The following is a 22,125-nucleotide window of genomic DNA, read 5'->3' as shown; positions in this document are numbered from 1 at the left end:
ACCCGAAATAGTAAAATGGTTTCCGGATGATAACGCAAGAACGCTTATGCCTAGGATCATAAAACTTGATAGGTAGATTGATCATGACTCGCAGATGACCCCTATTGATTTTGAGGTCACTAGGTCAAAGGTCAAGGTCACAGTGACTCGAAATAGTAAAGTGGTTTCCCAATGATCACTCAAGAAAGCTTATGGCTAGGATCATGAAACTTCATAGGTATATTGATCATGACTCGCAGATGACCCCTATTGATTTTCAGGTCACTAGGTCAAAGGTCAAGGTCAAAGTGACAAAAAACATTTTTACAAAATGGCTGTCACTACAACTGAGAGCCCATATTTTATATTTGCCTGACTACAGTACAGACACAGTGTACTTAAACAAAAAGCCCGTCAGCAGTGTTCTTTTTTCTCGATGGGTGACACTTCCCGGGGGATGGACACGCTACTTACCGCGTTGTTTGGCCGTCATTCACCTTGTTTCACGATGAAAAGGAGTCGGCAACATGGGAATTGGAAATATGCATTCCGCAAACTAGGATACATTGTAAATAACCGAAATAATAAATATTCGGCCGATGGGGAAATGGCAAAAAATGACTTCGCAAACTGACAATCTGAAATTCAAAATTCAGCAATCCGGTACAAAGATAGCGACGATCACAGCTTCATTGCTTTATTTGTCCGTTTCACCAATTTTAGATTTTTAACTGTGTAGAGGTTAAACCACTTTCGACAGCTAATTGGTGTTTATCTGTTGTGTAATGTCAATAAAGTTGTGAAAAACTAAAGAGTCAGTGTTTATTACATGTATTCCCTATCAGAGCTGTATGTGTAAGAAAAATAAATGAAATTATGAAGATGATTTATATACATGCTAACGCAGTGTAACTGTTAACAGATATTCATTTTCATTTTTACCCGTTACGGTTATCAGAAAGTCCCCAGGAAGCACATTTTTTCATAATTTGTATGACACAATAAAACATTATTTGTACATGATTGTATTGCATTTAATCTAAATAAAATTTGCTCGTCCAATGAAAGTTGTGTCCCATAATGCATTGTACTCTTTACACTTCTGATGAATGGTGTAGGCCTCAGATTTTGGCTCTTTGAGAAAAAAACTGTTGAAAACATGCCCCCGGGGTAAATTTTGGCCATGCCCCATTACCCAGGTGAGTGATAAAGGGCATTTTTTCAATCTTGTCTAAAAAAAATTCATAAATATAACAATGTTTCATTATAAATTTCTGCTTGAAAAGAGAGAATATGTATTGCTTAAATAAGGTTTATAGTAAATTAAAAACAGCGTTAATACATGTATACCCCTTTAAGCTACTGTAATCCTTTAGTTCAGAAACATTTCAAACAGCTTTATGGGGAACAAAATAATGTTCTATGGTCCAACCAGTTTGTATAATGTTTTAAAACTATTCAATATTCCCCACAGGATTTTGAATAGCTCAACAAATGAGATATTTTACACCTAAAGAAGATTCCTTTGTGTGAAATAGACATGCTCAAATATCCACAAACATTTTTTATGCTCCCCCAAAATTTATTTTGGGGGGAGCATATTGTCGCCGCTTCTTCTGTTCCTCTGTGTGTCCGTCCGTGCACAATTTTTGTCCCGGCTATTTCTCAGCAACTCATGACTGGAATTCAATGAAACTTTATGGGAAGTTTCACTACCAAGAGGAGATGTGCATATTATCAGCGGGTTCTGGTCGGATGATTTTTCACAGAGTTATGGCCCTTTGAAATTTTCCATTAACTGTACATATAGTGCAATTCTTGTCCGGGCTATTTCTCAGCAACTAATGACCGTAATTCAATGAAACTTTATGGGAAGCTTCACTACCAAGAAGAGATGTGCGTATTATTAGCGGGGTCTGGTCGGATGTATATTCACAGAGTTATCGCCCTTTGAAATTTTCTATAAAGCAATTATTGTCCCCCCAACTACTGTGCCCTCAAGACGTTTCCTTTTATCTGAATATATAGTGCAATATTGTGACAAAAAAAACCTTTGGGGAGCATTGATCACCGGTCTCCGACGGTTTCTTGTTTTATTATGTTTCCTTTAAGCTGAATAATGTTCAATATGATATTTAAGCAAATTAGCCAATGGTTTATTTAACCCATTCCAATAAGAATTGGAAACTTGTCAACATTTTATTTGTATAACTTTATGTGCAATTTGCATGTCAGATTTTTGTGAATTAGTAGCTTTGATATTGCAATTGTTTAATTACTGTAATTTAAATCATACTTACAAAACCTTTAAAATCAATGCTATTAAGTTTCTATATATGAAGAAGACGACACAGAAGAAGAGGACAAGGATGCATTCTACGACGCCTTCAAAGTGTTTCAAAGGACATCCCCCAACACGACATGCTGATGTTGCTCGGCGACTTCAATGCTAAGGTTTGCTGCGACAACAAAGACAAAAGAGGACCATGGGAAGACATGGAGGGGATGTGATCACCAACAACGGGGAGAGACTAGTCAATTCTGCCAACAGAACGACTTGGTCATAGGAGGGACCCTGTTCGGGCACAAGGAGATCCACAAACTTACATGGACATCACCAGACAGCAGGACCCAGAACCAGATCGACCACATCATCATCACCTACACAAGGTCGATATATCGTATTAAATATATCATGCGTCGCCGCGACTGTCAAGAAAAATATTGTGCGTCGCCGCGACTTTTAAGAAAAATATCGTGGGTCGCCGCGACTGTCAAGAAGGACATCCCCCAACACGACATGCTGATGTTGCTCGGCGACTTCAATGCTAAGGTTTGCTGCGACAACAAAGACAAAAAGAGGACCATGGGAAGACATGGAGTGGATGTGATCACCAACAACGGGGAGAGACTAGTCAATTCTGCCAACAGAACGACTTGGTCATAGGAGGGACCCTGTTCGCGCACAAGGAGATCCACAAACTTACATGGACATCACCAGACAGTAGGACCCAGAACCAGATCGACCACATCATCATCACCTACACAAGGTCGATATATCGAATTAAATATATCATGCGTCGCCGCGACTGTCAAGAAAAATATTGTGCGTCGCCGCGACTTTTACGAAAAATATCGTGGGTCGCCGCAACTGTCAAGAAAAATATCAAGTATCGCTTCGTGTTTCTAGTTTCGCCCTTGATGAAAGAAGTGCAAGATTATATATGGCACTATCAGGATTCCGTATGTTTTAGTATTTGCTCCTCGTTGTCCTGGGTATTGAACCCTCAGGGCAGGCAAGTCTACATGGCGTATAGTGGTTATGTTTTAGTATTTGCTTCTTTTTGTCCTGGGTTTTGAACCCCCAGTGCAATTTTTGTTTGTATGCCCCCAGTAGGGTGGAATATGGCAGTTTTACTGTTCATCCAATTGTCTGTGAAGTGAACTATTTCTAAATTTGTTAAGTGCTTGATTTAAAATATGTAATTACCACTAAATGTAGATGTAAAATGACACAATTTTCAATCGAAGTTATGTAAATGTTCCTGAATTATTTGCACATGCACTAAACCATGGCAGATTTGCAAAGCCTCTGACAAAGCAATAGAAGGTTTACGTGGGTAATGTCTTTGACATATCTTTCTTTTCTTTTTTATTTGAGACATCTTCAGAAACAACGATAATTATTTGTAAAAATGGTTGAGTGTATGAGTGCACATTTGTGTGTCTGTTATTGTATGTATGTGTGTGTTCGGGTTTGTACAGACAGTAACTACATCATTCAGTATGCAATTTTAAAATTAATAATTACAAAAGACCATCATTAGGAGGCGGTGTTTAACATGTAACACCTGTCTACCTTACTTAAAGGTCAAGGGCACACTTACAGGTCGAAGGTAAAATTTGTCCAAACTGTTACTTTGTCATTAATGGAGCAATAACTGACAACAAATGTTCACCAGTTTGTGTTAAGACCCATGTTCCCGGCTCAAAGTCAGACTAAAAGGTCAATGGTCAATCCAAACTGATACTTCAATAGTAATTATGCACTTCTTAAATAACTTGCCAAATGTGTTTAACAGTTACATGTAGAAACCTCTTTCATGTTCCCTTAAAGGTTAAGGTAACACTTAGATGTCAGTTGTCATATTTGAGCATTATACAGCTTGGCGAAACTTAAAAATGGTCACGCATAAGGCATGTCTCCCTAATAATAATTACGGCGTATTATTTTCAGGTTTGCAGAAATGATATATTTTGATGTCAGATAGATCATGTGTTATTGCTAATTTAAACAAATTCATTTCAACATGCAATTTCAGCTAAGTAACCAGTTTATGTGATTTGCATAATAATAGCGTGTTCATGTCAACTTGTCAGTGTTATAGTTTATTGTCCACCAAAAATGGACTTAATACAATTTTACATTTATGCTAACTTAATGGCAGTAATAAAAAGCTTGATGGGACAGTCAAGGTCACAAAGATGGCTTGGGACAGCTCTGGTTTGTTTACAACCCTTTTCAGTGTTTACATCCTGTATGCCAAGTAATAATTACTCTACCTTATTAGTGCACATAGCTTTTTAAAGGGGTTTATGGAAAGGGGTTTTATCCTCTGTATAACATTTGCTTTTTTCTTAATATTTTGTTATGTATTTCATTTTCATTTTATGTGATTCAATTGAAAGATGGAATTAACAAATTCCAAAGCAGGGTATTTATCATACAAAGAAACATGATATTCCCGTGGTAACTAAATTTACATTTATAATGATATGAAAATTTAACATTTCGTAACCATATCAGCTATAATCTCTTTTCAGTTGAATAAAACTGTACTGCCATGTCATGTGGTGAATTAAAAAATAACATTTTTTTGGTGTTAATATGATACCATTAACAACTCTGTCATATAATTTTGATATCACATACCACATCAATTATGTTAATTCGTTTAGGATAGGTGGATTTATTTCAGTTGGATAGCATATATTCAGGTGTTCAGTAGCCTGGTAGGCGCCTTGTATATCATTAAAAGCGGGATAGCATCTTAAAATGTCACATTCAAATGAAATATCACTTTTCACATAGTTTATAGTCACAATGAAACATGTTTGTCTATATTTGTGTATTTGGTATTGCAGGGTATGTTTGTATCACCTGTAGTGATAGCTCTATTCTGTTTACCCTCTGTATACAAAAAACGATCTTGATGAGAAAAGACAGAAACAAACATGTACCGGTATTATTTCTGTAATGCCTTTCTATAATGGACAAAGAAATCTTGATATAATACTCTTAATTTTCTTTTTTGTTTGTATTCAGTGTACTTATTGCAAATGCTAAACCAGGAAATATGAATAAAAGTATGTTTTCATATAACCTTGAAACCTGTGTTGAAAAAGCGAATGTTTTTTTTTAATTTAGGACAATTTTTTGGTCTGTGTAGCCCTTATTTCACTAAAATGGACATGTTTTATTTTCTATAATCAGATTTTTCTTGTGATCAGATGGCATCGAAGAGTCGAAAAATTGTTAATAGGTCAAACTAAGGATATCTGAGCTGAGATTCAATTTGTTAACTTATAATATGATTTGAAAAAATCTCAACAAGATGCTATGCAAACTATGTGTAATTTACTGATATTTTAGTCATAAAGCACAGTGTATTAGAATTTATCATACCACCACATTGATATCTGCCTGATAAAACGTTGCATGATATATTTTTAGCTCACTTGAGACTAGACGCACATGAGGACGCTCCAACCCAACCCTCAAACCATAATCTGGGACAAGACTATACGCACATGAGGACGCTCCAACCCAACCCTCAAACCATAATCTGGGACAAGACTAGACGCACATGAGGACGCTCCAACCCAACCCTCAAACCATAATCTGGGACAAGACTATACTCACATGAGGACGCTCCAACCCGACCCTCAAACCATAATCTGGGACAAGACTAGACACACATGAGAACGCTCCAACCCGACCCTCAAACCATAATCTGGGACAAGACTATACTCACATGAGGACGCTCCAACCCAACCCTCAAACCATAATCTGGGACAAGACTATATGCACATGAGGACGCTCCAACCCAACCCTCAAACCATAATCTGGGACAAGACTATACGCACATGAGGACGCTCCAACCCAACACTCAAACCATAATCTGGGACAAGACTATATGCACATGAGGACGCTCCAACCCAACCCTCAAACCATAATCTGGGACAAGACTATACGCACATGAGGAGGCTCCAACCCAACCCTCAAACCATAATCTGGGACAAGACTATACGCACATGCTCTGGGACAAGACTATATGCACATGCTCAAAGCCCAGTTTTCCCAAAACGCAACTCAAATTTTAATGCTTCTCTTACTACATAGAAACCATACAGTGTGAACTTCATTTCAATTTGTAACCCTGATATAGTGATCAGTTATCTCAGCAGTCTCAAACATCTCACTTTTCATTATTCCCCTCAAAATCAGCATTCATATTGGCCGTAAAGAATGTCATAGTGGTATAAAATTGCATAAGCTAAAATTCACCAATCCATACAACTCCATCATCAGACATTCAGTTGTAACCATCCGTTATATATATGAAATTTATTCAACTTTTAATTTATTCAACGTTTTCAAATAAATGAAATTCTTAACATATCATATCTTATTATCCATTCATTTGTAGCCGACCGTCAAATATATATCATACATCAAAACATGATACAAGATATATCAAATTTAAAACGCATTTCTACCGAACAAATGTTAAAACATATTCTAGGTCAATCACACTAAATTAAATATATACCCTACAAACACATAACTTTTGTTTATTATAATTTCTCAAATATCAAACATATTTTTTATAGGTCAATGACACAAAATTTTAACCCATTTATGCCTAGCGTCCTGAAAAAAAGGATATGCAAACAGCGTAGACCCAGATGAGACGCCGCATGATGCGGCATCTCATCTGGGTCTGCGCTGTTTGCTTTAAGGAATGCCTGTAAGAAATATTCTAAATATAGAAATAAATATACTAGACATCCCTAATTTTGGAAATAAATTGATCCAATCTAGAAGGATGGGAGAGTCCACTTGGCAAAAATGGGTTAATGATTGAGAACATTACATCAACAAATAGCCTTCATCAGCTAACCAAACTGATGCGCTACCCTGTCTAATTGGGGATTAGCATGTGAGAGCATCATATGTCAGCACTAATTAGATAATTAATCTATTTCCAACCGTAATTAATTTATGTATGAAAGGTCTTGTATTAGCAAGGTGTCCCATCAAGCAAATGACACACTTAAGATCAACCCTTTGCATGCTGGGAAATTTGTCGTCTGCTAAAATGTTGTCTGCTTAATTTCTTAAATTAGCATTTTCTTCGATTTTTTTTCAAAAAATACTATCAAAATAGCAAACAGTTTGGATCCTGGTGAGACGCCACATTCTGTGTCGTCTCATCTGGATCCAAACTGTTTGCAAAGGCCTTCAAAATTTGGTTCCAGCACTGAAAGAGTCAAACAAACCATCAACCACCTTTTCAAAGGTGTATCATGACCCAGCAGAGGTTTGTATAACCCAGCTATGCAGGTTTATGACAATAATACAATGACCCTGTCACAATTTCCATTGAAGTATTGCATTATTGACTCTATCATTACTTTGTATAATGATGGGGTTATGATAGTATAGGTATTGATGTTTGTGTTAATTTGTATGGTATGCCGGTAGTGTAAATGTTGTAGTTTACATTAATCCTTTGCCAGTTTGTTTTCTGTTTTCTTTGGTTGGATTCTTATTGAATGACACTTAATTGTGTGTATTCTTTTACTTGATTTCTCATTATTTGGCAAGATTGTATTTCTTATTCTGTGACTGGATTCTTTATTCTTTGACTTGATTTCTCATACAATTTAGCAATTTTGACTGTATTCTGTATTTCATATTCTGTGACTCCTAGCTGGTTTTATTATTCTTTGACTTGATTTCTTATTAAGTGGATTCATGGATTGGATTCCCTATTCTTTCAATGGAATCTAAAATCCGTCCTTTTTGTCTGAATTCCCATATTATTTGACTGGATTATGTATTATTATATGTTTTTTTACTGTCTTACTGAATTTCTTGTTTATGCTATATTCTTTATTAATGTACATAGCCGGATTCCTCATTTGTTTTCTTAAATCTGTAAGCTTAGTAGTCTTTGGCTTCATTTCTTATCCTTTGGGTTAATTCTTAGATCATTTTGCTAATTTTATTCTTTGGATTAATTACAATTTGTTTGTCTGGATTCTGTGTTGGCTTCATTTATCTATCACCTTCCATTCTTTGACTTGATAGGTTTCTATGTCTATACTGCACTCTTGGGATGTATTGATATGGCTTGGTTATGTCATCAGCAAACTTAAGATTTGTTTGAACTGGGGTAACATAAACATTTAGTGCCTGTTGATGTTAAAGAAGGATGTCTAATGCTTTATCCTGGCAACTATCAACCAACCACATGCTGTTGTTTCAATCGCTTACTTTCATTTTATGAAAGTCCAATGTTTACTTCATGCATTTACTTCATGTGTGTTGTAAAGTACATTTTTAAAGTACATTTCTTTTAGGATGGAGATAAATTATTTTACCGTTTCCCACTCAGAAGCAAAGTGAAAATGGCTGTGTGCAAACAGCATAAACCAGAACAGCTTGCGAGTAACTCGAGTCACTTGCGGACTGTTCAGGTTTTATGCTGTTTGCTGCTCATCAGTATCTAAGGGATGGAAATGAAGCCTTTAAAACATGAATTCAAAGGTAAAAAATGGCCATAAATGAGCTTGTCCGGGCCATAACTATGTTGTTCATTGTGAGATTTTAAAATCATTTGGCACATTTGTTCACCATTATTGGACGGTGTGTCGCGCGAAAGAATTACGTCGATATCTGCAACGTCAAGTTCACACTGTGAGTTCAAAGGTCAAAAATGGCCATAAATGATCTTGTCCGGGCCATTACTATATCATTTATTGTGAGATTTTAAAAAAACCTGGTACATTTGTTCACAGTCATTGGACGATGTGTCATGCGAAAGAATTATGTCGATAACTCCAAGGTCTAGGTCACACTTGGAGTTCACAAGTAAAAAAATGGCCATAAATTTGGACGGCATGTCATGCGAAAGAATTCAAGATTTCAAAAGTCGAAATGGCCATAAATGATAATGGAATTATAATTCTAAAAAATCGCCATAAATTTAATTCTCTTGTTTTGTAAAGACAGCATGCAAAATAGTCTGTGTCAATGCGGCACGTGGGGGTATACATCACGTCTGTGACAAAGCTCTAGTTTGCTTAGTAAAGATCTTCATTAACTTTTATTCAACAAAATAATGGGAGAATGTAGAATATAATCATTGTACCTTTCTGTTGGTGCATTGGTTTTTAGAGCCTTGCATTTTCCTTTAATTTATAAAGGTCATGATATTTCAAACTGTGTTATAGAGTCCCACTTTTGTCAAATAACCCTGAAAATTAGGTTAAACAAGAAGCTAACTCATATTTTAATTTATTAATGTGTCATATAATGAAATACAGCATTCTCTTTGCTCCATTATATTATTTTGTATAAAAAGTTGTTTTTTTGTGTCTTAATGTGATTGTATATTTATGATGCATAAAACATGAATACTTTTCACTGTCAAACTATCGTTCTTGCAATTTTATTTTCAGAAATAGTATTTTTTGTGAACACTTAATCTAGTGAATATAATGCTTTTCTTATTGCAAACAAATGTTGTTGTTTTTTACGTTATGTATGAATGACTTTTACTTTATTTCCAGACTGCCGAATGTTTGGTCAGGAAAAAGCATCCCACAATGTTGCGACAGGCCCATGTTTCAGTTTATCGAGACTAGTCGTGAAACACAGACTTCTGATTCATGGAGTGCGGCAAACATATCTGTGCAACTTGTTCACTCCACTGTAAAGACCCGCACGGCATTAAAATGGATATCATCCGACGTTTGCAAACGATGGCTGCATGAGGTCTGCGTCTCACAACCTACATCCCAAGATAGCTTTGTGTGTGATGTTTGTATTGCACAATATAGTTGATGTATTGAAACCAGGCTTTAAAAATAAATCAAGGTCAACTACAATTTAAAATTAAAACTAGAAATGGCGCTGCAGAGGCCGACGAGTATCCCCACGCCGCATGTTTGACCCAGGGGCGCCCTAGGTTTGGTAATGGGGCCATGCATAGTCGAAGCTTTGTTGATTCTGGTGGCGGTGAAAATGTTAAAATCGAAGTCCTTAATACAAGAGTAAAATTCACTTGGATTTAGGTCCTCATCCTGCTCTCCTAACAAATCTAATACTGAATCAACTTCACTGACGTCCATTATGTACATATCATCCTCATTGGAATGAGATGGCTGAACTTGCTCTGTTATAGCCAATCTTCATGCTTCTGCTTTGGAAAAGTTATGTTTTGAGGTTAAATGGTTGACTAAATAGTAGTGTCTCAGAAATTTTATATCGCAATCTTGTACACAACAATGAAAATGTTAAATTTCATGTCTGTCATTGATGTGCCTGTTCAAGAGTCCTTTTTGCTTTAAATTGTTTGTCACATTTTTCACACTTGAACATTTTGAAAGATTTTCATAATGAGTCTAAAAGTGTGATTGAACAAATTGAAAGTTTCAGCCCTTTTATAGATTCTTGAGGCGCTATTCCATGAGTTTCTCATGCTTTTTATGCTTGACTGCATTCTATCTCTTCTCTAAAATACAGGTGTCCCTTTGCACCAATATTTTATAATCCCTTGTATACACATTAGATGGATGAGCTAAACCATTTCACAGATGAATAAACACAAATAATTGACTACTAAATACATCTCTGCGCCACTACTGTGTAACTCTATATATGTTTTCAATACACAAGCTTCATTGTTGAATAATTCCTTTGTCTGATGAAAATGCTTGAACTTCTTCTGATTGGGTAGATAACCACTTAATAGATTTCGAAATTTAAACGCGGACCTTAAGTTCAAGGTCAAGGTCACAGGGGTCAAAACTTTTTAATGCGCATGGAAAGGTCTTGTCCAGATACACATGCATACCAAATATGAAAGCAATATCTGAAGGTACACAGTAGGTATGAGCCTTTTTCGAATCGTGTTTGCAGATTTCGAAACCTAAACGCTGGCCTAAAGTTCAAGGTCAAGGTCACAGGGGTCAAAAATTGTATGCGCATGGTAAGGTGTTGTTCAGATACACATGCATACCAAATATTATACCAATATCTGAAGGGACACAGTAGTTATGAGCCTTTTTCGAATCGCGGTCGCAGATTCAGAAACCTGAATGCTGACCTCAAGTTCAAGGTCAAGGTAGCATGTACAAAATTGTATGCGCATGAAAAGATGTTGTCTAGATACACATACATACCAAATATGACAGCAATATCTGAAGGGACACAGTAGTTATGAGCCTTTTTCGAATCGCGGTCACAGATTTCAAAACCTTAAAACTGGCCCAAAGTTCAAAGTCAAGGTCACAGGGATAAAAAAAATTTCATGCGCATGGAAAGGTGTTGTCCAGATACACATGCATACCAAATATAAAAGCAATATCTGAAGGGACACAGTAGTTATGAGCCTTTTTCTTAATCGCGGTCGCAGATTTCGAAACCTGAAAACTGACCCCAAGTTCAAGGTCATAGGGGTAAAAAAATTGTGTGCGCATGGATAGGTGTTGTCTAGATATACATGCATACCAAATATGAAAGCAATATCTGAAGGGACACAGTAGTTATGAGCCTTTTTCGAATCGCGGTCACAGATTTCGAAACCTTAAAACTGACCCAAAGTTGAAGGTCAAGGGTAAAAAATTGTATGCGAATGGATAGGTGGTGTCTAGATACACATGCATACCAAATATGAAAGCAATATCTGAAGGGACACAGTAGTTATGAGCCTTTTTCGAATCGGGGTCGCAGGAAAATCACTGACCCGGCCCCACCCTGACCCCAATAACTTTTGGCCAAGGGGTCAGATCAAAATTCCGTCGCTGTCACCGTCGTATATATGCTCATAGCTACCATGTGTGTAAGTTTCAAGGTTCTAGTGCTAATAGTGTATGTAGGAGATAATAGTGTCCAGGACGGACAGATAGACAGACGGCGGAGCTAAACACAATATTCCCACGCTTTTAAAAAAACATGGGGATAAAAAAAAGACTAATAATAAGCAAATTCGTTAAATTAATATCCCCCGCCTAATAAATTTTGATTATTGATGGGTGCAGAACTAACAGAAAAGTTTATTTGAAGGGTTGTACCCTTATCCCACTTATTTAAAAGTTACAGCATAAAAAAAAACAATTGGCAATAACTCTTATTTAAGACAGTGTAGGGTTATAGATTTTGTGCATGACACCTCTCCTTATGATATCTTAACATCCAGTTAATTTCATCTTAAAATTGTGTATAGTATCTGTGATATAGTCCTGAAAAGTAACGTCAGACTGTTCATGTCACTTATTCTCATTGACAATTATACACCCATGAAATTTCATGTTGAAATCTTGTATTAATAGTTTCTGGGATATAGCCCTGAAAAGTTACATCATACAAAAACAACAAAGGGCAATAACTCTTATTTAAGAAAGTGAAGGGTTATGGTTCTTATGCATGGTTCTATAAATGAGATATAGCCCTGAAAAGTTACATCATAAAAAAAACAATAACAAGAAAAGGTAGTAACCGTTATGTAAGAAAGTATACGGTTATGGTTCTTGTGCATTGATAATTATACACCCATGAAGTTTCATGTTAAAATCTTGTATAGTATCTGAGATATAGCACTAGTTACATCATACAAAAACAACAAAGTGCAATAACTCTTATTTCAGAAAGCGACGGGTTAGGGTTCTTGTGCATGGTACCTCTCTTCAGCTATATTTATACACCCATAAAGTTTCATGTTGAAAACTTATATTGAGTTTCTGAGATAAAGCCCTGAAAAGTTTGTGAGTGACTGCACTGACAGACACACCGACGGAACGTTTAAGTATATTTAGCGTACCAGGGGTACATTAAAGTATACTTAAGAGTACACGGGGTACTTTAAAGCATTACCCGAGCCGAACCGACAATTACCAATCAAGCTTATTGACAAATAAATAAATGATGATAGTGGTAATTATGATTGTGTGAAATATAATACAATAGTTTTCCTGAATTGAGTGTACATGTGAATTAGCTAAAATAATGATAAAAACACTGATTGGGATTATACATTTCTGGAATATATATATATAATCTGAAAATATTTTCTTAAATCAATGTTATATCTTTGTATTAAAACACTTAAACACTCATGACTGTAAATTAGGCATTACCATATTTCTTTACAACGTAATGCATGTACATCATCGATATATATAACATTTAAAACGAAAATCGTTTTAAAATTCAAATGTTTGCAAAACTACTGTTTTGATATCTTTGTTGTGAACAACGTGTTTAGGTTCAACGTCCGAAAAAAAGATGTCCGAAAATAACTGCAAGCTGTTAAAACGCGAAATTAAGTTGAATTGAAACAACGTTGCGTTAAATATTATTTTTCATCAATCTGACATTTTTCACTGCGACTGACCGGAGCAATCTCACGGGGTACTGTGAAAATCGTCAGATTTCCGATTTATGTGACAGATCTCACGATCAAACAATATTCACGCTACACCGGTCTATTTCATTTCCGTAGAGATGGCTTATGTCGTCCGTTTGAAAGCTTAAATTTGATTGGCTGACGGGTTCAATGGCTTATTCTAAAAATAAATGCTTCTCGAGCAGCATATTGCTGCTCGAGCAGGGATTTTGCTGCTCGAGCAGCATTTAAATGCTGCTCGACCAGTAAATTGCTGCTCGAGCAGCAATATGCTGCTCGAGCAGCATTAAATGCTGCTCGAGCAGCATTTTTTTCTGCTCGAGCAGAAGTTAAAGTTTCGACCCCTTTGGTGCGCCATATTGTTAGATAACAATCAGTAACACAGCAACTGATAAGCTGAAAGACAAACTCTGCACAAATATCTTATTATCTCCAGGTTATATTCAGATTTGAGTTTTTTTTATTAATTTTAAATGAATACAAAATAAAGAAAAAAAGTTTTATAATCATTGTTTAAAACAATGTGTTGGCATGGTAAATCTATCAGTTGTAATTGATTTAGTTATTGAGAATGATGGGCTTATACATCTGCAGATTAATTTCACAAAGACAATATTATCAGTTTCAGATACATAGTTTTATTTGTGTGTAATACTACTGGCAATCTCCTAAGGTTTTGTTTTTTTTACAAATCCTTACTTATTATTTATACAAGTATTATATTTTTGTTATGAGTTTACCCAAGAGTTAAAATATTTGTGCATATGGGGTGTCAATGGGCCAATTGTTATACTGCTCATGTTACACTTTCCAGTAAAACTTGTTTTCAATGTCATATGTTGGCTGTCATTTAGTCTAGCCCAAAAAAGGGACCTTTTACACAATTCAATATTCAGACTCGTAATTTAAGATTCAATGTGACAGACTTACAATTGTTATAAGGGCTTCAAAATGCTCATGTGTGCTCACGTAATAGATGATAAACAGTCTCTGGAAAAACCACAATAAGATTTCAATCTGGCAACATTCATTTTAATTTGTTCCCATTATTTCATAAGCCCTTTTTATATATATCATTACATTTTTCATCATCACCCATAAATATTTTAGCATTTTAAATGTATTTACATTTTCTTTTGAACATTCACTAAAAATGCTGTGTGACACTATTTCCAATATGACACTATTTCCAATATTCTATCAGAAAATAAATTGTTTTTGTTTTGTCTCTTTTTAATTCACCCTAGGGTGTAATGAAAATACAAAAAATAATTATGTTAAGGGAAGCTCTGCTTTTCTCATTAAAATTTAAGATAAGAGAGTTGTACATTTCCATTGCCCAGATAATTATTTGGGAAATATAGTTTTTACCCATTGATTTTGAAAATCAAAGTGCTGATGGCACTGAATTTGTTTGCTGTTGTATAATCTTAGACATAACTCAGTTTTTAAAATTATGTTATAGCTTTTTATATCGCAAGTTTGAAATGATCACAACCCATTCAAATTTATAAAGAGTGTGTCTTAACACACAGGTCGAGATGTGTGTTTCTTCCAAATCATTGATACAGCTAATCAGTGTGCACGGGCTAATCTTATTTGACATTCATTAAGCCCTGTTTTTTCATGAAAGCAGCCAATATGTACAGATTTCAATTATAAACTCTAGACTGGCCAACCTTGTCTTGCCACAAGGTGTTAAATACACTCTATGTACTGTGCCAGTGAGAATAGGTAGATGCGGATATTAAAGCAGAAGCATTATCGTCTGCTAAAGTTTACTGGAGTTATCCACACAGGCAGCCACAGGTTACGATTGCTGCCGTACCTAAGCCCATACTGATCCAAACTGATCTGCAAAATTGTGTCTGCATTATTTGTGAGCTTTGCTCACAAATAAATAGGGTGATTTCATTCTTGAAATAGGGTAAATTGAGTTATAAAAATACATACATTAAAATCATTCTGTTTTACTTCTGTTGCTGCACACTTGTATTGATTCAATAAAACTGTAAACTATCATTATTAACTTTAAAAACTTATGTTTCATAACATCTTTAATCCTTGAAACTGTCCATAATATAAACTTTAAACTTAAAAAAAAACTGACGTTAACTGACATCTTTGTAACTGTCAAACATATCGACTGATTTTTTGGGGCAACAATTGCGGACGTCTTTCTACCTCTCTTTGACATTTTTATTTTGCATCGTAATAGAAACTGAAAGTTCAGACGCTTTACAAATGCATGCTTAATGAGCGACAAATTAAGTCAGATTGAAAAAGCATGAATGTCGTCATAAATAATTTGGTCAAACGCTATAATTAAATATGAAATCTAGTTCACAGAACATTTGAGTAGCTTTGACTGTTGACCTGCTCCATCATCCAGGCGCTTGCTGAATGAAACCGTCGCCACGTTACAATAATAATTATAAAGAGAAAATACCGAAAATGAGCAAAGGTTGAAGCTATTTATCATACACATTAAATTTGATGAATTTGTGTAAAAGTTAAGTTGGTTGCGTTTTCAATACGCATAATATTGTATTTCTTAACGTTTTTATACGCCCGTCTATGACGGGACGTATTATGGTATACCCCGCGTCTGTCCGTCCGTCCGTCCGTCTGTCCGTCCGTCCGTCTGTCCGTCTGTCCGTCCGTCTGTTAATGTCGTACGCTACGTCAAATATCCTTTGACAGATTTTCTTCAAATTTTAACACAATCTTAATATTGATAAACCCTGATCCCCTTTCGTTTTTGACGGAATTCTGAATTGTCGTTCCAGAGTTATGGGACTTTGTTCGTCAAAATTTTGTGATTTCATTGAATGTCCTACTGTAGCTCAAATATCCTTCGATGGATTTTTTTTCAAATTTCAACACAATCTTAATATTGATAAACCCTGATCCCCTTTCGTTTTTGACGGAATTCTGAATTGTCGTTCCAGAGTTATGGGACTTTGTTCGTCAAAATTTCGTGATTTCATTGAATGTCCTACCGTAGCCGTCCGTCCGTCCGTCTGTTAATGTCGTACGCTACGTCAAATATCCTTTGACAGATTTTCTTCAAATTTTAACACAATCTTAATATTGATAAACCCTGATCCCCTTTCGTTTTTGACGGAATTCTGAATTGTCGTTCCAGAGTTATGGGACTTTGTTCGTCAAAATTTCGTGATTTCATTGAATGTCCTACTGTAGCTCAAATATCCTTCGATGGATTTTTTTTTTTTTTTTTTAGTATCCCTGAAAAATTGAACAAGGTGAGCTTTTTTCTATTCCGATTGTACACTACCACTTACCCATCTACATTTCTCTTTTATTATTGGTCAAAATATCTATAACAGGTTTACTTCAACTCCATATCCTCTAAAGAAATGCATACATATACTCAAAAAAAGATATGGTATGAATGTCAAGGAGACGGCGCTCCATGCTCATGTACTTATAAAATAAACCATGTATTCAAATACAAATAAACTGAAGTAAAAAAATGATTCAAAGGGTTATTTATTACCTTACTACTTCATTGGCGAACGACGGGCGTATCATGCGCTCATGGCGCAGCTCCTCAGTTAAACAATGTATTAGGGTGAAAGACGCAGATACGCAGCTTATGTGGGGCACTGCATTTCATGCAAAATATGATTCAAAACATTAAGGGTATTGCACATGCTTTCAGATAATATTATCTTTGTGTCTCACATCACTGAAGCACAAGTTGCCATCTATTGTAGTGCAAATGTTAAATTTTAAATCTAACTTTCATTTTTACCTGAAGTATTTAGTACAAATAACATTTCATAATTATTTGATAAGTTGTTAACACTTTTTACCTGAGAAATGGGGTTATATTTTCAATAAGTTGCTAAGTTGCAAGTTGCAGACATGGGGTAATCACAATTGTTAATCTGTTATCATCATGCTTATTAATTGATTCCTTTTTCCATTAATCATGGATTGATCATTAATTATAGCTTTTGTATAACTTAAATAATAATAATATAGATTACTGCATGCTATGTGCAAGAGGTCATAACTCATTATTATTTTATGATTACTATTATGATTACTTTTGACCAAAAAGCAAATTCAATTTCAGTTCATGAAGACACATGACACATTTCAATCAACATCAGATAACTTGCCAACTTATCATGTACTCTCTTTCAGTGCTGGAACCGAATTTTGAAGGCCTTTGCAAATAGTTTGGATCCAGATGAGATGCGACAGAATGAGGCATCTCATCAGGATCCAAACTGTTGCTATTCTGATAGTATTCTTTGAAAAATAAAACCAAGAATATGGTAATTTTAGAAATTCAGCAGACAACATTTTAGCAGACAACAAATTTCCCAGCATGCAAAGGGTTAATTACTCAAGTGGTGTAGATCTCTAATTGCCCTTCGCCCTAGGGTTATTTCAAGGGATTAAGTCTGAACAATAGTTATTATTCCGAACTTGCCTACAACTGGTTTTCCACTAATTTACATGAGGTACAAATAAAATTGACCTAGATCCACGGGGTTGTGTATTGTTCTTCCCTCCTACTGGTGAAACTGGAGGGGACTTAGGGTTTTTGCTCTGTCTGTCTGTCAGTCGGTCATTCTGTAACACTTTTCTGGATCCTGCGATAACTAAAAGTTCTTCATATTTTTGCATGAAACTTGAAACATGGATAGATGGCAAAAGGGAGTTTATGCACGTCATTTCATTTTGTTCCTACGTCAAGAATTATGGTTGCTATAGCAACAAATAGACTAGAAATATTGCTGAAAATAGTGGATCCTGCGATAACTTTAAAAGTTCTACATATTTTTTCATGGAACTTGAAACATGGATAGATGGCAATATGGAGATTATGCACGTCATTTCATTTTGTTCCAACAACAAGAATTCTGATTGCTATGGCAACAAATAGGCTAGAAATATTGCTGAAAATGGTGGACTTTTACCGGTAGGGGACTTATATTGCATGGCAATAGTTTTGTTAAAACTCAGTAACAGTGTAATAATTTTTTTTTTTTAGTCATCATTTTTGTATAATTTAATTTCAATCATCTTCAGATATATTTGACTATTCGAGTGCTTGACAGACTATAACGTAAGCCATCATGGAGATGGGGGAATTGGGGGGGTATAACGTGGCTGTGTGATCATTAAATAGATGATCTTTCAAAAATAAGAAAAGTGGGGGGTGGAGCATGGGGCGGGGGGGGGGGGGGGGACTTCTGGGGTGGGGCGTGGGGGATGGTTTTGGCATTGTGGTTTGTCAAGTAAGTGTTGTTTTGTCAAACTTTAACATAGATTTATCAATAATATGCATATTCTAAGAATGAAAGGGGCCATAATTCTGTCAAAATGCTTGATACAGTTGTCTGCTCTTTTTATAGATTGGGGTCATGTTGGTTAAGAAGTATGCACAATATGAAAGCAATATGTCAAGGGACATAGGAAATATTTGGGGTAGTACGCAAACTTTAACATAGATTTATCAATAATATGCATATTCTTAGTATAAAAGGGGCCATAATTCGTCAAAATGCTTGAAACAGTTGTCTGTCTTGTTCATAGGTTGGGGTCATGTTGGTAAAGAAGTATGCAAAATATGAAAGCAATATGTCAAGGGACATAGGAAATATTTGGGGTAGTACGCAAACTTTAACATTTGCACGCTAACGCCAACGCAAACGCCGACGCTGAGGTGAGTAAAATAGCTCCACTTTATATATTTGATATTTAATAGTTGAGCTAAAAAATCAAGTTTATCACATTCTTTCAGTTATGATTGCCATTTGCCCTTATTCATGCACCTGCAAATTAAGATAAAAAGTCTGTAGTACATTTCTTATGTTATATAGGAATTTCACTAAGCAAATGTGAGCAAAATAAAACAAAATTCGCACATTAGAGAAAAAAGTTATGATGATTCAAGCACCATTTGTATGGCTTTAATCAGTCAAAATTTGGAAGTTTTTTTCGAAAGAAAAAATGGCTGATAGCAAGTATGTGAAAAATGTGGTAAATAAAATCTTGTATAATTTGATGGTTTCAAGGAACATCATAATGAAAATATGGGAAAACCATAAACTCAATCAGCACATCAAATCATCCATGGTATATGTTTTCATTTTTAGTCGCTACAACAATGAGGAGTTTGATTAAAAACAAACCAATCAACAGAACAACCAACAGACAGGGCAAAAACAATATGTCCCCCACTATAGTGGTGGGGGACATAAAAAGATATACGGCGTTTATTGTGGTTGGAGTTGCTGAAAAGTAAAGAGTTCAATGAATGAGATCAAAGATAGGGAATGTCTTTTTCGGTGCAGTTCTTAGCTATATCACATGCGGTACAAGATGTTACGCGGAGTTTTTGCGGCTTATTTAACAGTATTACATATTGCTGGTCATAAATCTATAATACAAAACAGGAGCCAAAAGAAGAATGGAAGTGAAATTAAAACATATAAGTCAACCAGCCACATCCGAAGTATCCGTACATATTTAAAATATTAATACGCGTGTTCTTCGAACAAACCCGTTTTAGCGGTTTGTTGGGCATTTCTATTTGATTTGATTATTTACAGTATCGTGAATCGTCGTGCACATGCATAAGTCAATATGGTGGAATAATTCTTGTTAAATTTATCAAAAATAATATTTATCATGGTATTGTTGGAAACACAATAAGATTCTTTTATTGACATACCATAATTACATCGCTCAAATCAGCCAATGGAATTAATAAGGTGTCTATTGGTGTCTAGCCGCGGGATATTTTTTATTTGAATTATATTGATTTTTTCCAAAGCTCACTGCAAAGCTCACGTATGGTGAAAAGCTGGCTTAAAAAGCTTCACAGCAAAAGTACAATTGAAACATATAACTGTTAAGCGGGTGCTTATTATAGCACAAAACCAAACCTGCATATTTAATTGGCTTTGGAGATAATCTGTGTACTGGGGCAGGTGTTGTCCCCCAATAGCTTATCTTATCAGTTTTTTTATAACTGCAGTGTGATTGCTCTATAAAGAATGAAGTGAAGCAAAATGTCAATATCACAAAACAGTGTTACTCTCAGTTGCAACTGGGCAGACATGTGGTCAATTACTCGAAAAAGTAATAAATTAAATTAATGTTTTTAACTTATTTTTCAAACATGATTAATGGTTTTTGTTCATTTAACAATTATTAATTGGTAATCTGAACTAAAGTGATCAAATTGTTTATTAATGAATCTATTCATGCATTTAATAATATTTGGGCTTCTATACACTTTATCAAACACTGTTTATCTAAAAAAATATATATCCTATTCTTATCCTATTAATTTGCACACAATAAAAGAAAGATGTAGCATAGCATACTGCATGATAATTGCATTTGATGTTTATGGGCATTTGAAAAGTGTGGTCACTCATAAGACTTCTATCAGGATGGATAGAAAATGCCAGAGTCTCTCCACTGGTGCAGAAGTTGCATCAATTGCTTTTTCACAAAGTAACTTTTATACCTAGCTCCAACACTTATTTTTTGCATAAATGCAGATCATCAATGCATTAGACTGTATTCAGAACTTCGCTAATCGTTAGGTACAATCAACTTTTTACCGTTATGACCCTAGTGTCACATGAATATTCTGGGCTCAAGCTGGCAATACAAGGAGGGAGATTATGGGAGATTACAGTTGACAAGGGTTATGGCTAGTATTTCAATGGAATTAAAGCTCAAATTCAACCTGTGCATGTTAATTACAGTAAAGTAATTTTAAGTATAATATGATACTGGTTCATAAGTATTGATTTCTTAAACAATGAACAATTGAGCATTTCTCAATATCTGGATTCAATTTAAACGCACACAGAGATGGATTTTCTTTCCTCCTTTTTTAACTTTTATAAATATCCATAAAAACCACCCAACTAAAGATGTCAACTTGATGCCAGTTACTAATGTTGTGTAATATTTCATACAGAAATGCCAATTAATTTTGTCATCTAGTCAATGGCTATATGGGTGATGAAAAGTAATATCAGTTGATATATCTGATTCTCAAATTTATTATTGCAGACACAGTATGATACCAGATTTCGGTAGCTCTCCCCAATTAAATCAACTTTTTATAATAATCTTAACATTTATTATTTGACTTTATCCTCATTCACAATCTTACTTTGTGTAAATTAGACTAAATTATGGTTTGTTTATTTTGTTCAGTTAAAACCATCAATAATGTGCTTGATTAAAAAGTGCTTCAGTTTTATAAGTTAAGGAAGTTTTTAATAAATTGAGCATTTAATATATGATTTAATTTATAAATTTAGTTTTGATACAATAGTCATTTAATAATTAATATAAGAATTTAATTAATAATTTAGATTTAATCCATTAATCAAGGAATATTAAATCTTAAGAATTTAATTTAAAACAGGTGCTTGTT

The 22,125-nt window shown here is 35.0% G+C and overlaps 1 long non-coding RNA gene across 1 annotated transcript in view; it reads left to right on the top strand.

Annotated features, from left to right (window-relative positions):
* Positions 1 to 22,125, top strand: part of LOC127836444 (uncharacterized) — a 59,233-nt gene that overhangs the window by 35,022 nt on the left and 2,086 nt on the right. The window lies entirely within an intron of this gene.

This window comes from Dreissena polymorpha, chromosome 6 (genome assembly GCF_020536995.1).
Source record: "Dreissena polymorpha isolate Duluth1 chromosome 6, UMN_Dpol_1.0, whole genome shotgun sequence".
NCBI classification, from domain to species: Eukaryota; Metazoa; Mollusca; class Bivalvia; order Myida; family Dreissenidae; genus Dreissena; species Dreissena polymorpha.
Note: the sequence above shows the minus strand (reverse complement) of the source record. Positions and strands in the feature narration are given on the sequence as shown.